We start from the raw sequence: 15,570 nt of genomic DNA, 5'->3' as shown, positions 1-15,570 counted from the left end.
ATTGCCAGCTTTCTGTCTTTTAAATATGCAGGAATCATGTTAAGACTCCTAATTCCCTCCAGATCATCCTGGTTCTTGATATCTGGTGGTTAAGTGGAGATGTTAAGTGGCAAGTTTGGGGACCTGGATCATCTTTGGATGCGGGTCTTTGAATCAACAAATGCTCCCTTTAGCTTTTTAGTAAGGTCAGTTGATGTTCTTTCTGTGTCACTTGTCATCAGAAAAGCTGGAAATTTTCCAATTAGGACTGTGGGAAGCTTTTTGTCAATCTCTTCATTGCCCCCTTGGGGCACCACTGCCTCCAGCATCAGCAGTTTGATAGGCATCCTGTGTGTGTGTGTGTGTGCATGTGTGCTTTAAATACTATTAATCAGGAGTGCCTGGGTGGCTCAGTTGGTTAAGCATCTGACTTCAGCTCAGGTCATGATCTCAGGATCCTGAGATCAAGCCCTGCATCTGGCTCCCTGCTCAGCAGGGAGTCTGCTTCTCCCTCTCCCTCTGCCTCTCTCTCTCTCTCTCAAAAATAAATAAATAAAATCTTAAAAAAAAAATACTATTAATCAAGTGGTTTCAGCCATAGCTTATTTGTTCATAACCACTGTTCCTTCCAGTTCAACAGTTCTTTCCAGGTCTACTAATTTTACTTTTAAAAAGACATACTAATGTAAAGAAAACGGCATAACTTGTAGTAAATGTTAGCATGTGCAATGTAACTGGCAGAGTGGCCCCCGGGGGAGCTTAGATTCTGACACAATGAATTTAGCTCTTGTTCTATCGCAGCCCAGGCTTTCAGGCAGGGAGGTGTGATACGGTGGGTGGGAGGCAAAGGAAGTCAACAGGCTGCCCTATCTCAGGAAATGAAGAGGCAAAAAAATGGGTTTCCATATCCTCATTATTTTCTGGACCCCATCTCCCCAGGTAAAATGGAGCCAATAAATCACAGGATTTCTGGAAGCACTACTGCTGTTCCAGAAACTGCAGCCCAGGAATATTTAAATGAGTGGGTTACTGCCACCAGGTAGCACCAAACTGCAGTTAAGACTAGGTAGGATTTGGGTTTCCAAACTGGACCTTAATTCCACGTGGGGGTCATTTCATTAACCCCACAGCAAAGGAAACTCATATCTTGGACCACTAAGTTTCTTAGACTCTACTTGCAAAAGGAAGGTCAAATTTTAGAGAATGTGTTTGTATACTTTTTTTGTTTATTTTTTAACACAAATGTGATAATGTTATGCATATTGCTTTGCGTCTTATTTTTACCCCCAACTAATATGCCTTGGATAGCTTTCTGTAGGACGACATACAGAGCAATGGTTTTTAATGGTTGCATTGTATCCCATTACATAAATGTAGCATAATTTATTTGACTCATCTAATGAAAAACAGGATTTTTTTCTGCCTTTGTATTTGTTTTTGCTGTTACTACAAACAATGCTGTAATGAGAATTCATGACTATATATCTTTTGACATTTGAAAGTGTATCTGTAGGACAAATTCCTAGAAGTGGGCTAAAGATTATGTACTCAATAGGACCCACTAACAGAAGGATGAGATTTGAAGCCATAGGAATTAATAAGAAGTGGGAATGCAAGTTGGTACAGCCACTCTGGAAAACAGTGTGGAGGTCCCTTAAAAAGTTAAAAATTGAGCTACCCTATGACCCAGCCATTGCACTACTGGGTATTTACCCCAAAGATACAGATGTAGTGAAGAGAAGGGCCATATGCACCCCAATGTTCATTGCAGCATTGCCCACAATAGCTAAATCGTGGAAGGAACTGAGATGCCCTTCAACAGATGACTGGATTAAGAAGTTGTGGTCCATATATATAATGGAATATTACTCAGCTATCAGAAAGATTGAGTTCTCAACATTTGCTGTAACATGGATGGCACTGGAGGAGATAATGCTAAGTGAAATAAGTCAAGCAGAGAAAGACAATTATATGATTTCTCTCATCTATGAAACATAAGAACTAGGAAGATCGGTAGGGGAAGAAAGGGATAAAGAAGGGGGGTTAATCAGAAGGGGGAATGAAGCATGAGAGACTATGGACTATGAGAAACAAACTGATGGCTTCAGAGGAGAGGGGGGTGGGGGAATGGGATAGACTGGTGATGGGTAATAAGGAGGGCACGTATTGCATGGTGCACTGGGTGTTATACGCAACTAAAGAATCATCGAACTTTACATCAGAAACCAGGGATGTACTGTATGGTGACTAACATAATATAATAAAAAAACATTAAAATAAAAAAATAAAATAAAACAACAACAAAAAAAGAAGGGGCTCTGGTCAGAGCCTCAATGGCATTATATATAAAGTACAGGAGGGGTGCCTGGGTGGCTCAGCTGTTAGATGTCTGCCTTCGGCTCAGGTCATGATCCCAGGTTCCTGGGATCGAGCCCCAAGTCAGGTTCCCTGCTCAGCGGGGAGCTTGCTTTTCTCTCTCCCTCTACCTGCTGTTCTGCCTGCTTGTGCTCTCTCTGTCAAATAAGTAAATAAATAAATAAATCTTTTAAAAAAAATAAAGTACAGGAAAGGAAAGTGATTTCTAGTAAGTGCACATTGCACTGAATTGGGCACAAAGTTAGAAATTTTGAGAAAGGTGCGAGCCCAGAAGTTAATGGTATTGTGGAAATTGTCTTCTATGTGTTTCACATACAAGGAGTACAAAATATCTTTCTGGGGGGAAGAAAAGAAAAGGAAACAACTGAGATACCTATGGATAACGATTTAGTTAAACCAGTTACAGCAAAGAGTAGTCATGTAATAGTTATGTAATAGAATACTATTCAGCTATTAAAAATATATTAAACAGAAAAGGCAAGTTACAGAACATTAAGAATAGTATGACATTGGGAGAGAATGTTAGTTCCCTGCCAAATAACCTTCCACTTCTTCAAATCAAGGGACCCTTTTGTTTAGCTAGGCACAATGTCACTCAGCTAAAAGGTTATATTCCCTGTCTCCCTTGCAAAGGTGTGGCTATATGACTAAATTCTGGTCAATGAAGTATAATCAGAAGTTTCCTTAAAAAGGACAGTTGTGTCCTTATTCCTCACATTTTACAATCTGCTGCTTGGAATGTAATGGCTGAGGTTTGGACCATCTTGTACCATGAAGACAAGAACCACACTGCAGGGATTATAGAATGAGAAAATAGAAGGTGCCAGCTTCCTGATGACTATGGAGCCACCATATCAGCCCTGGAATCCCTACCTCCTGTTTTTGTTTTTGTTTTTGTTTTTCTTGTGAGAGAGAAGTGAACATTTATTTTGTTCACATTGTATTTTTAAGAGTCTCTGTTATATGTAGCTAAATCTAACCCTAACTGATATAGACCCCATTTGTATTCAAAAATTAAAAATATACACACATGCACACATACATATCACAAATGTGTGTGTGTGTGTGTGTGTAAACCATATATGCATAAAATATCTGTAAGTGCATAGAATAAACTGGTAACAGTATTTATCTCTAGGGGTATGGATTTATAAACAGGAGGTGTGGAGGGCTATTAATTCTTTTGTATTATATGAATTTTAGCAATAAACGTATTCAAGAAAAATTAAGATATTTCTACTTTTATGAAGAAAAGAAAATCTTGACTGGTAACTCCTTAAAATCAAAACAGTGGGAAACTTCCTTACCTATCACTGTTTCCTCTAGAAGAAGTGCCATTACCTTCCTGCTGGTCTCCCATCTACTTTTCAATGCTTTCAGCATCATCTGGATTGCTTTCCCTCCATTCTGAATATTCCATGTCTCTTTTAAATATGTATCAGCCTGCTTCTGATACAAACCATTTAAGAAGAAGCTCTGTTTAATAATGGAATGAATAATTGATTCAGACAGATAAGAAGGCACACACACACACACATACAGCTACTTTGACAATAAAAGAGTTCTCCTCCAAATAAGGCTTCTTATTATCACTGACACTCAGTTGTTACCATAGCTACATGTTCAAGTGGAAGTCAATCCCATAAGAAAGGATTCTCCAGTTCTCTAGATAACTGGAGTAGGTTTTTTTTTTTTAAGATTTTATTTATTCATTTGAGAGAGAGAGACAGAGAGAGCACAAGCAGGGGGAGAGGCAGAGGGAGAGGGAGAGGCAGACTCCCTGCTGAGCTGGGAACCTGACATGGGGCTCCATCCCAGGACCTGCAGATCATCACCTGAGCCAAAGCCAGATGCTTAACCATCTGAGCCACCCAGATGTCACTGGAGTAGGTTTAAGCAAGATTTGGAGAGGAACTTTGAAATGTTTGGAGGCCTTGGAAACCCAGAGACTGCTGGTCTGAGTATGACAGTGCCTCGGGCTGCTGGTTCTTTCCTGATTGTGTTCAACTTTGTGAATAACACAAAAAAACAAACACATGTCACATAGAGGTAAGTGACAGGGGAGCTGGTATCCCAAGAGAAACCTAATCAAGGAGCTAGAAGCAGGATAATGAAGACATTGGTTAAGGATATGATACAGATTCAGAATTTATGTAGAGAAGGGTCTTCATGTTAAGTTGTTAATTCCAGGGCTGCCTGAGAGGTATGAAATTATTCTGTTTACAAACTCAAACTGTAGATGGCATGTATACATACATAGTTATATCTCTGGGTGCCAATAGATATTTATAAATTGAGAGGCAGATGGCTAGGATATCAGATACTGAACACTTGAATCCTAGTCTCTACCAAACCAGTCCCTGCTTGATCCCAAGAGGAAATAGCTTATATATACAGAGGACAAGTCTGGCAGCTGGAGAGTTTTTATGACTCTGAGAATGGGTCCCAAGCCCCAGGGCAGACCTCCAATTAGGCTGAACCATATAGAAGCCTACTTTCAAATATTGTAACTTTTATTTTTTTAATAAAAGTAATATAAATGGGGCAGGGTATAAAGCAGAAAGTGAAAGTCTCCCATAATTCTAGGCCTTAGAGATAAACATAACCACTTTGGTTTATATCTTCCAGGCATCCCTTTTTGTACCTGCATACAATGTCATTGGAGGAATGTATGTATTTTATTTAACCAGTCCTATGCTGATGAGCATTTAGACTCTACCATTTTTTCTCTGTTATATATAATTCTACAGAAAATATCTTTATACATAGATCATTGTGCCCTTAATGGGTTATTTCCTTAGAAGGAATGCCTGGAAGTGAAATTTCTAGATCAAGAGTCTGCAAATTTTATATTTGAATGCATATTGCCAAATTACCTTTCAAAAAGATCACACAAACTCTGCACCCAAAAATAATATAGTAATGTTGGTTTCCCTATGCTGTGCTTGCAAGATTAAAGATTTATGTATATAAATTAGGTATTTTCTTTTTTATGTGAATTGTCAGTTCACATGTTATTGGGCCATTGTTCCAGTTATTTATTGTTTATCCAATTGTTTAACAAACTACCCCAAATAAAACAACAACCATTTTATTATATCTTGTGATTTTGTGGGTTAGGAATTTGTTTTTTTGAGAGAGAGTGAGCGGGTGTGGGGAGGGGCAGAGGGAGAGGAAGAGAGAGAGAAACTTAAGGAGACTCCACGCTGGGCTTAACCAACTGAGCCACCCAGATGCCCTGTGGGTTAGGAATTTAAGCAGGACTCAGCTAGATGACTCTTCTTCCCATATGATGTTGAGTGAGGTCATTTGATGGTCGGGAGCTGGCACGTGGGGCAGTTTTCAGGGTCCAAGATGGCTTTACTCATTTGCTCAGCATCTTGGTGGGGATAGCTGGAAGGGTGCTCAGCTGGGCTCTGGTCCTTCTCCTTGTAGCCTCTGAGCCTCTCTACGTGGACTCTGTAGCAGGGTGGACCAACTTCTCACAAGTGGCTCAGGGCTCCAAGAAACCAAAGTGAGAGCTGCGGTTCCTCTCAAAGGCTAGACTCAGAACTGGCAGAGTGTTAGTTCCATCATTCTAAACAGGTCATCCTAGAATCAAAACGAGGCCAAATAGGCCCTTCCTCTCAATAGGAGGAATGTCGAGGAATTTGTGGCCATTTTTAGTCTATACAAATGCTAATATTAGTATATTTCTTAATATACCACCATACCAGCCCTGGATTGCTTACCTGAAATTTAACATGAGAGAAAAATATCTTGTTTAACCCAGGGGTATTTTGGGGCTGTCTGTTATAACAGCCAAAATGTGAAGTTACCAACATGTAGAAAGCCTCTGTAGGAATGTGGCTACAATATGAGAGTTTCCACTGATGAATATGATCCCACAAGGAAAGGCAGAGTAATGCAGTGAAAAGAGCCCTCCACTCAAATTAAGGTTATCGGAAGTTTAGTGTTGATTTTATCTGTAGTCAGCTTTGTGACCTCAAGCAAGTCTCTGTCCTCATCCATAAAATAAGGTGGTTTTATACAGTGAAAAATAAAATTTTAAAACTTGATAATAGGGGCACCTGGGTGGCTCAGTTGGTTAAGCATCTGCCTTCAGCTCAGGTCATGATCCCAGGGTCCTGCATTGGGCTCCCTGCTCAGCCAGGAGTCTGCTTCTCCCTCTCCCTCTGCCTCTCTCCCCAGCTTGTGCTCTCTCTCTCTCTCACTCACACACACTCTCTCTCTCAAATAAATATATAAAATCGTAAAATAAATAAATAAATAAAACCTAAAAAGAAAAAGCATCTGGTTTCAGAAGTACTTTGCTGTATTCATTTTCATTGGTAAAACAGTTCAATAAAAATTTTAAATGTATAAACTTGAAGGTAGAAGCCTTCTCTAATAAAATAGTAAGATGATAATCATCTTCAGCAGCTGTATCATTTGCACAGGGCTAAGAATTGCCCCGTACATTAGCTTTTTAAAAATCCTCCCATTTGGTAACATTGTTATCCCCATTTTACAGATAAGGAACTGAGGTTCAATGCAGGTAAGTACCTTGCCCTGTCGTGGAGTTCTTTGGTGGTGGGGCCAGGATTTAGATTCCTGAGTCCAGAGCATAGGTGCTTAACAAATGCAACTTTGCTCCCATAACTATACCTAAGTAGTCATTGTGTAGTGTATCAATAAATCAGTAGTAAAGGCCATTGACTTCTGTGGCCTCCTCAGCCATTGTGACTAGGAGGCATTATTATACTTTAAAGTGAATAAACAACTCTTGCAAATTTGCTCAGTAGGTTAAGGTGACCTGTGGAGCAATCATTTTGAATCATCTAAGGAGCACAGGGAGAATTAAGTTAATGGTAAAGCACACCTGCCAAATGCTGAAAAGAAGATAAGCAGCCCTCAAGAACCCGTGACCTGCAACGCTGGGCAGTGTGATCACTGAACTCCAAGGATCAAGCCTCCTGAGCTTGGCTGGCAGCTGTGATTCAAGGGGGGTCAGGCACCAAGATGTGCTATTTTCTGCCTATTGCATTTTGAAGAGGCACGTCAGAGAAGCTAAGCCTGATGGACTCTGAACACTGGTGGTTGTTTTTTTTTTCCCCCGGCAACAAAATTAAAACTGCACCTAGGGATTTATCCACCCTTTTGCTGATCTCGATGTGAACTGTGCGGTGAAATCCCTGTACACAGCACTGATTCTATCTCCCAGGGTGTTGCTTAAAATGTGGCTGAGCACAAATGGAAAACATCAAGTCTTGTTGAAGTCAGCACACAGAATTAATCTCTAAAAGTAATGAAAGAATTCGTTTCACTCTGTAAAATAAATAAATGTGAAGTATGGTAAAATCAGAGATGTTCAGCTCAGCTGCAGAGACATTTTGGGGAAAGGATACTGTGTTCTTGGGACACACTTTAATGCCCCTCTGATACCCTTATGTGATTATAAGGATACTTTGGATTTCTTTCTTTAAATATATTTAATATATGAGGTTTTGAACCTGCAACTGTTTACCTTAAGTGCATTTTAACATTGGGAAAGGTAAAAACTTAAGTGTTTTGCCCCACTCCCTTTTTAGCTCTTGGATGCATAAGTATATTATTTAAGTAAATATAAAATTAGGAACCATCGCAATATTTAAAGCCAATATGAAGTAAGGTTCTCTGCTTTCCACCCCATCCTTAATTTTATTTTTACCTTGACTCTGAACTTCATGCTTTGGTTTTTTTTCTAAGTGTAGTCCATGGACCACCTACTTGGAATCAGCAGTGCTTGCTTAAAAGTTGTTCTGAAAGTCTGGGGTAGAGGAAGTCAGATCAAATAACACTTCTCCCCCAGTACCTAAGGAAGTGAACAAAAAAAAAAAATGTTTCTTTTCAAAAGGCCAAAAATTATCAGCAGTAATCAAAATTTAAGAGTGGCTCTCAACCTTGTTTACCACACCTGCTTCCCAGAAAACCACTGAGGAATGTTCCAATATCCTGAATTCACCTTGATTTGGAGAGAAGTGGCCGGAAGGATAAGTAAGTGGGAAACTATCAACTTAGGAGCCGCTTTCTGCACCACTCAGACCCTGGCTGAGGACCAGCCATTCTCCAAGGTCACTGCTGAGTTGGAAGAACAAACCAGAGCCCTTGGGTTAGGAAATTCCTGGCCTTCCAGGGAAGACTGGCCCCAATAAAGGACAGTTGCAGGGACTCAGAAGAGAGGAGGCAGTCCAGGATCCCAGCAAGGACTGCAGGCAGTTCCAGAGTGGCTCTTTTCCTTCCTACTCTCAAGTCTCAAGATACTGCAAAGTAAATAGAAAATGACATCCAGCCTCCAAGTTGTTGTCCACAGGGTGATAGCTTTCCAGGGAAGCTAAGAAGGTCAAGAAGAACTACTGTAGAGCAGGGAAACGGAAGAATTATATAGAACTGTCCAACTGTAGCTTAAGCGAAATAAAAATAAATGGCATGTCAACCTTGTAAATGTGTCACAGAGGAGGGGGTGGGGGCAGGAAGAGGGAGAGAGAGAGAGAGAGAGAGAGAGATAAAGTACAGATACAAAGGAAATAGTATAGAAGAAAACAAAAATTAAAAAAAAAACACAGAAGAAAACTCCCCCAGATTGCCTTAGTGCTAAAAAAACCCCCCCCAAAACCTTAATAAAAACAGGCTACCAGTAAACTAAGAACTCAAAGACAAAATGCTGAAACAACAGAAAGAGATGAAAGAGAAATTGCAGGGATAAGGAACCCTATTGGAACCAAAATAATATTGCAGATCTTAAAAATAAATTAGAAATCAAAGAACAGTCTAGAAAGAAGTTAGTGTAATTGAAGACTTGGAATAATTACTATGAACACAGCAAAAAATTATAAAGAAATTAAAATAATGAGACCAAACAAGGTGTTCATATCTAGATGATACAAAATGCAGATAATTATTGTCCCCGAAATAGCATACTCAAAATAGAAGATAAAAATTATTCTCAAATATAATGAAGGAAAATTTCCCTGAAGGTAAAAGAATGAAATCTGCAATTGAAAGGGTACACCATATACTCAGAAACTATTTAATATAAAACAATTGACATTGATTAAGGTATTTACCTTTAGGGATAAAGAAAGCTTTCCTGAGGCATCCAAGCACAAACAGCTCACAAGGGGGAAGGGTCAGGCTGGCCTCCTACTTTTCTGCAGAAGACAGTTGAGCAGTATCTACATGTTTCCGCAGGAAAGGAAGTGGGACCCAACGTTATTATACTAAGCCAAGTTGTCATTCAAGTGGCAAGGCAAAAAGCAGACATTTTTAAACACACAACAAAAAACCAAACCAAACCAAAAACCCGAAGGAAAAAAAAAGAAAGATAAAAGGAAGGTGGGAAGAAAGGAAGGAGGGAAGGAAGGCAGGCAAGAAGATAATACTCATTTTAAGCACACACACACACACACACACACACACACACACATACACACACACACAAACCATACACTTTTTTGACTATAAAATCAAGCCATTCAAGAGGTGAAGTTAAATCACCTAATTTTTTCTATTAGCTTTTCTTCTGATATTGTCAAGAATTCAATTTTCAAATTTCAAAGAAGCCTCACCTACTTGAGAGCATCAGGAAGAAGGAGGATTGAAACGTTGGGGATAGGGAAGTGAGAAATGGGAACCAAAGAATAAAAGTCAAACTTTATAAAGTTTACAATTTTGCATCAGATTAACCCACCCTGTGCTCCATGGCATCATTGATAACATACAGATAATAATCCTTGCTTTACAGGGCTGTTGGGAGAAGTAAAAGAGAAAAAGATACAGTGAGACTGGACCTCACAACCTGGTACATTCTAAGTGCTTAGTAATTGCAGTCTCTCATCTATTCCCATCCCTTGCCCTATACACTATTGTCTGGTTTGATTTTGTTCACTAAGGCTCATTCTATATTCTTATGCCTCTGTACTTTTTTCAGGTTGAATAATTTGTGGCTTAAAGCTAAATGTTTGCTAGTAAACTGTTCTTAAATTAGCATGGGAAAAAATCATGGGCTTTGGCAGCAGAACTAGGCTTCAGTCCTGGGTTGCCTCTCTCATACACATAATGGGAATATCTGAAGAAGAAAGAGAAAGGAACAGAAGCAGTATTTGAGGTAATAATGACTGAGAATTTCCACCAAATTAATGTCAGACAGAAAACCACAGATCCAGGAAACTCAGAAAACACCAAATAGGATAAATGGCCCTCCCTGCCCCCCCACCAAACTACATTGAAACATATAACATTCAAATTGCAGCAAATCACAGATAAAGAAGAAAATCTTGAAAGAATCCACCAAAGGTAAGAATTATATCCAAGTTCTCCTCAAACAACCAGGCAAGCAAGAAGAAAGAAGAGTGAAATATTTAAAGTGTTGAGAGAAACAACAGCAGCAACAACAACAACAACAACCAAACAAAAACCTAGAAATCTGCATCTCGTAAAATCATCCCTCAAAAATGAAGGAGAAATACTTTCTTGGATGAATAAAAATTGAGGGACTTTTCAGAGAAGGAAAATAGTAGAGATCAGAAACTCAAATCTATGTAAAGAAGAGCATTAGAGAAGGAATGAGTGAAGGTAAAACAAAAACTTTTTTCTTCTTAATTTATCTAACAGATTGAGGTAAAATAACAATATATTTGATGATTACAGCTTATGTATAAGTGAAATAAATGACAGCAATGATACAGGAGAGGGAAGAATGAGAAATATTTTATTATTACAAGGTATTTGCATTACTTGTGAAGTGGTATGGTGTTATTTGAAAGTGGACTTGGATTAATTATAGATGTATACTGCAAATTCTAGGACAATGACTAAAAAAAGTAAAATTGACATTAATTATAAGTGATTAGAAAGGAGAGAAAATGGAATAATATAAAATGCAGAAAAACACAAAAATAAGAACAAAGAACAACACCAACAAATAAAAGTGGTGATAAATATGGTAGATATTCATCCAACTGGATCAATAATCACTAAATGTCAATGGTCTAAATACTATCAATTAAAAGACTGAGATTGTATGTGTTGAGGGGAGCACTGTGTATTGTGTAAGACTGATGAATCACAGACATGTACCCCTGAAACAAATAATAAATTATATGTTAATAATTGAAAATTAAAAATAAAATTTAAAAAAATAGTAAAAGACTGAGATTGTCAGGGTGGATCAAAAAACAAGACAACTATTCGTTGTCAACAAGAAACCTGCTTTATTTTTTAAAAATTGTTTTAAATTTTTATTTATTTGAGAGCAAGAGCATGGGGGGGTGGGGAGGAGCAGAAGAGGAGGGAAAAGTGGACTCCCCACTGAGCAGAGGAACCTGACAGCAGGGCTCCATCCCAGGACCCTGGGATCATGATGTAAGCCCAAGGCAGATGTTTAACTGACTGAGCCACCCAGGCGCCCCAAGAAACCTACTTTAAATATAAAGACATGTGTAGATTAACTCTGCTGTGCCATCCTGCTCCCATGCCCCATTAACATTCAGAAATTGCCAGATTGGTTCATTTTGCTCATTGGTTCAAGGTCTCCAGCCAAAAGTATTAGAGTTCACTCTTTGAGTCCTCCTGCCTGCCAGTATTCTGGTTCAGTTCTCCCAAGACAGGCACTCTTCTGTTTTCTTATACATCCATGTGTATAAATTACAGTCTTCCAGGAGCATTTCCCCCTCTGGTTACTCTTGGAATTTTAACTGCTCCCCATATCTCCCTTAAAGGCACTTATGTTCTTCTGAAGTGGCCACTAGCTCTTTGAGCTGCTAGAAAGTGTTTTATATTTTATAGGTGTGCACAGTGCTGGGTGGCACTCCTTGTTTCAGTTACTGGCTCCACCATCTACCTGGTCATACAGGCTATAATCCAACACTGCCGCTTTTACCTTCTGTGATTTAGCATCCAAGAACTTCAGAGGTAAAACAGATCTTAAGGCACCACAGACTGTGACCTATCTATAGCCCAACTCCATGGGATGACCTCATTAATTAGAGCTGATGGTTCTGCTATGATTCTTCTGGCAGACTGTTCACAAATGATGCTAATTGTTGGGTATGTGCATCTCTTTTAACCTAATTCTCTAGGGGCCTGAATTCCCTCTCTTAAAGCCTCTCTCTTCTTCACACTCAGTTCATTAGCAAGTCTTGCTGATGCTACTTCTGAAATATCTCATACATATGCCACACATATGTCCCTGCCACTGCCTTAGAGGAGCTCTTAACTCCTGATAGCCTCCTGACTGGTTCTTTTTGCCTCCAAACTCTTCCTTTTCATGGCTGACCTCCTTTTTTTGGACAGATTTTCTTTTTACAAACCTTGTTACTCTGATTATAAAATTTGACGGACTGTTTACAGGAAAGCCTAGACTTCTTGATATACACAATCATTCAGTGTCTACTGTGTCGGCCCCAGCAACATCACTCTCTTGTGCACCCTTCAGCCTCAATGAGCATGTCCTCTTTCCCAGGAGGCCTCTCTCCTACTGTTCATGCTTTGTCAAAATACCCTTTCCTTCCTTTTCTACCCCCAAAATTACTCATTGTTTCAAAGCCCATCAAGAAGTTTGCTACCCTAGGGACACCTGGGTGGGTCAGTTGGTTAAGCGTCTGCCTTCGGCTCAGGTCATTATCCCAGGGTCCTGGGATCAAGCCCTGAATTGAATCAGGCTCCCTGCTCAGTGGGGAGTCTGCTTCTCCCTCTCTCTCTGCCCACCCCACTTGTGTTCCTTCTCCCTCTCTATGCTCTCTCTCTCTTTCTCTCTCTCTTTCATAAATAAATAAATAAATAATCTTAAAAAAAAAAAAAAAGAAGTTTGCTACTCTAACATGCCCAGGAAATCTAATTCAGGAGTTTCTTGGGGCTGGTCTTAGGCCTTGCCCCCCTCTTCTCTATATCCTCTTTGCTGAGGTATAGTCATCCATAACATGGCTTCAGTTATTGATCTGCATACAATTCACACATTTATATCTTCCACACAGACTTTTCCTCTGAGTTCCAGCCTCATATATCTAATCACCTAATTGACACTTGCCTTTTTTTAATATTCAAGTACCCTGTTAATCTTCATAAAATTATGATTAAAGCACTATTATTGCTCTCATTTTGAAAACTAGAAAACTGAGGCTCAGAAACATGAAATGCGTTGTGTAAGTTTGCACAACTAATTGATGTTTGATGGAATTTGAACCTAGTACTCTGTGCCCTTAAACTTTATGCCTTTATCTAACATATCATTACTGTCTCTTGAATATTCACATCAGGGAAACTAAGATAGCTTGTTTGAAGTAATAATAATAATAATAAAGGTGTTACTGTTAAGAAGGAACTGGAACCAATTTATTTGAATAGAAATAATTCTATATTCTAGACAATTCAAAACCTTACACAATATAATAGAATCTTAGGGTTGGATGAGATTTTCAAGTTCATTCAGCCCATCCATCTTTCTTTCCTACTTGATTCTAGGACATATTTGAGTTCATAGTGGGTTTTTTATAAGAAGTATTTTTATTTTTCATTTGAATGGATTAATATTGCTTTTTCTGAGCGATGAGGAGAGAAAATGAGCCACACTAATATTATTTCAGCTTCTGACTCCAGCTGCATCTGATGACCTTTCTCCATGATGTTTCTTTTTTGATTTGTGCATCACTAACCTTCTTCTATCTTTTTTTTTTTTTAACTCATTTAAGTTGGGGGTCTCTCACTAACCTGACGTTGCCTCTGGATGTCTCAAGCCATTTCAGGGTAAACAGATTGAATACTGAAACTCATGATTTTCTCTGCCAAACTGGCTCTTTCCTAGTGTTACCTATCTTAGTGATTGGCGCCACCACTGGTGCAGTTGTGCCAGTCAGAAACCTAGGCGTCATCCTAGACCCACCTCTCTCTCTCACTTCTCACATCTGCTGTCATCACAGCCTGTCCTGAATACCTTCTAAATAGCTCCTGACTGTCCTCCTCTCTCCACTTCCACTGCCACCACTTCTATCAATCTCTGGCCTGGATCATTAAAGTAGCCAAGTAAGATCTCTCTGCTTCCATTACTTGTTTCTTCCAATTTGTTCTCCAGAGTATGAAGTAATCTTTTCAACACAAATATTCAATGGTCACCCCTAGCTTAACAATGGCTTCCCATTGCTCCTGGAAACGTTGAATTCCTCTAATGTGGCCCTTGTGATGCTGCATGGTCCATCCTACTTTTAGTGCCTGATGTACATCATGTTCCCTCCTACCATGGGACCTCAGAACATGCAGTTTCCTCTGCTTGCAAAACTCTTTTGTCTCCTTTTCACCCAATTAATTAAGACGTAGAGTCCTACTACAAAAACTCAAGGGGGGAGAAGGCCATTTCTTCTTCCCACATCCAGGAAGGTATATGATCTTAGCCTGGACAAGAAATAAATCTTGAGGAAATGCTGCAAAAACACATAATGGATTATTCTTTGCTGGGTGGTGTCATGGTAGCAAGTAATCAGGGGTGGCCATCATCAGGGTCAAGTATTAGCTCCTTTAGCAGAATCTTGACTATGTCTGGCCTCCCTTAGTTCCTACCTTAGTCTGGTTCTCTAATATTTCTACCAATTCTATGAGCTATCTGATACTCTTGCAGGAGATTATTTTTCTACTTAAGTTGGCCTAAGTTAGTTTCATTTTTATAACCAACAATCCTGATGAATAGTACAGTGTGATTCATTTATTAATGGCTATTTCATCTCCAGGAGAGGAAGCTCTGTGGCTATCTTGAATATCATTGTATTTGGAGGTGCTTTTCCAGTGCCTGGAATATAATTAATACTTAATAGTTTTTAGATAAACAGGTAGATTCCTCTTAACATTTCAGTAGCACTTTGCACAGATTTTTGTATTGTAATCTGGTTTTGCCTTTAAGAAGATATACCTTGTCCACTGATCCACTGATCAATTTTTGAGGAATAAACCAAAATTGAATTCTTGGGATAAATCCTTTTTTTTAATTTATTTTTTTAATTTAAATTCAATTAGCCAACATATAGTACATCATTCGTTTTCGATGTGGTGTTCAGTGATTCATTAGTTGCATATAACACCCAGTACTCATCACCACACGTGCCTCCTTAATGCTATCACCTGGTTACCCCCTCCCTTCCATAACCCTCAGTTTGTTTCCTGAGTCCAGAGTCTCTCATGGTTTGTCTCCCTCTCTGATTTCTTCCCATTCGG

The 15,570-nt window shown here is 39.2% G+C and overlaps 1 long non-coding RNA gene across 1 annotated transcript in view; it reads right to left on the bottom strand.

Annotated features, from left to right (window-relative positions):
- LOC121103074 overlaps positions 1–9,676 on the bottom strand; it is a 50,973-nt gene extending 41,297 nt beyond the window's left edge. Inside the window, exons 1-2 of the long non-coding RNA XR_005835205.1 lie at positions 9,441–9,676; positions 8,045–8,188 (exon numbers count right to left, since the gene is read on the bottom strand). This is a non-coding gene — a long non-coding RNA (uncharacterized LOC121103074). The remainder of the gene's footprint in view (positions 1–8,044; positions 8,189–9,440) is intronic.
- Positions 9,677–15,570: the final 5,894 nt, after the last annotated feature.

Source organism: Ursus maritimus, unplaced genomic scaffold (genome assembly GCF_017311325.1).
Source record: "Ursus maritimus isolate PB19 unplaced genomic scaffold, ASM1731132v1 scaffold_17, whole genome shotgun sequence".
Classification (NCBI taxonomy): domain Eukaryota; kingdom Metazoa; phylum Chordata; class Mammalia; order Carnivora; family Ursidae; genus Ursus; species Ursus maritimus.
This window is presented reverse-complemented; position numbering and strand designations above follow the sequence as displayed.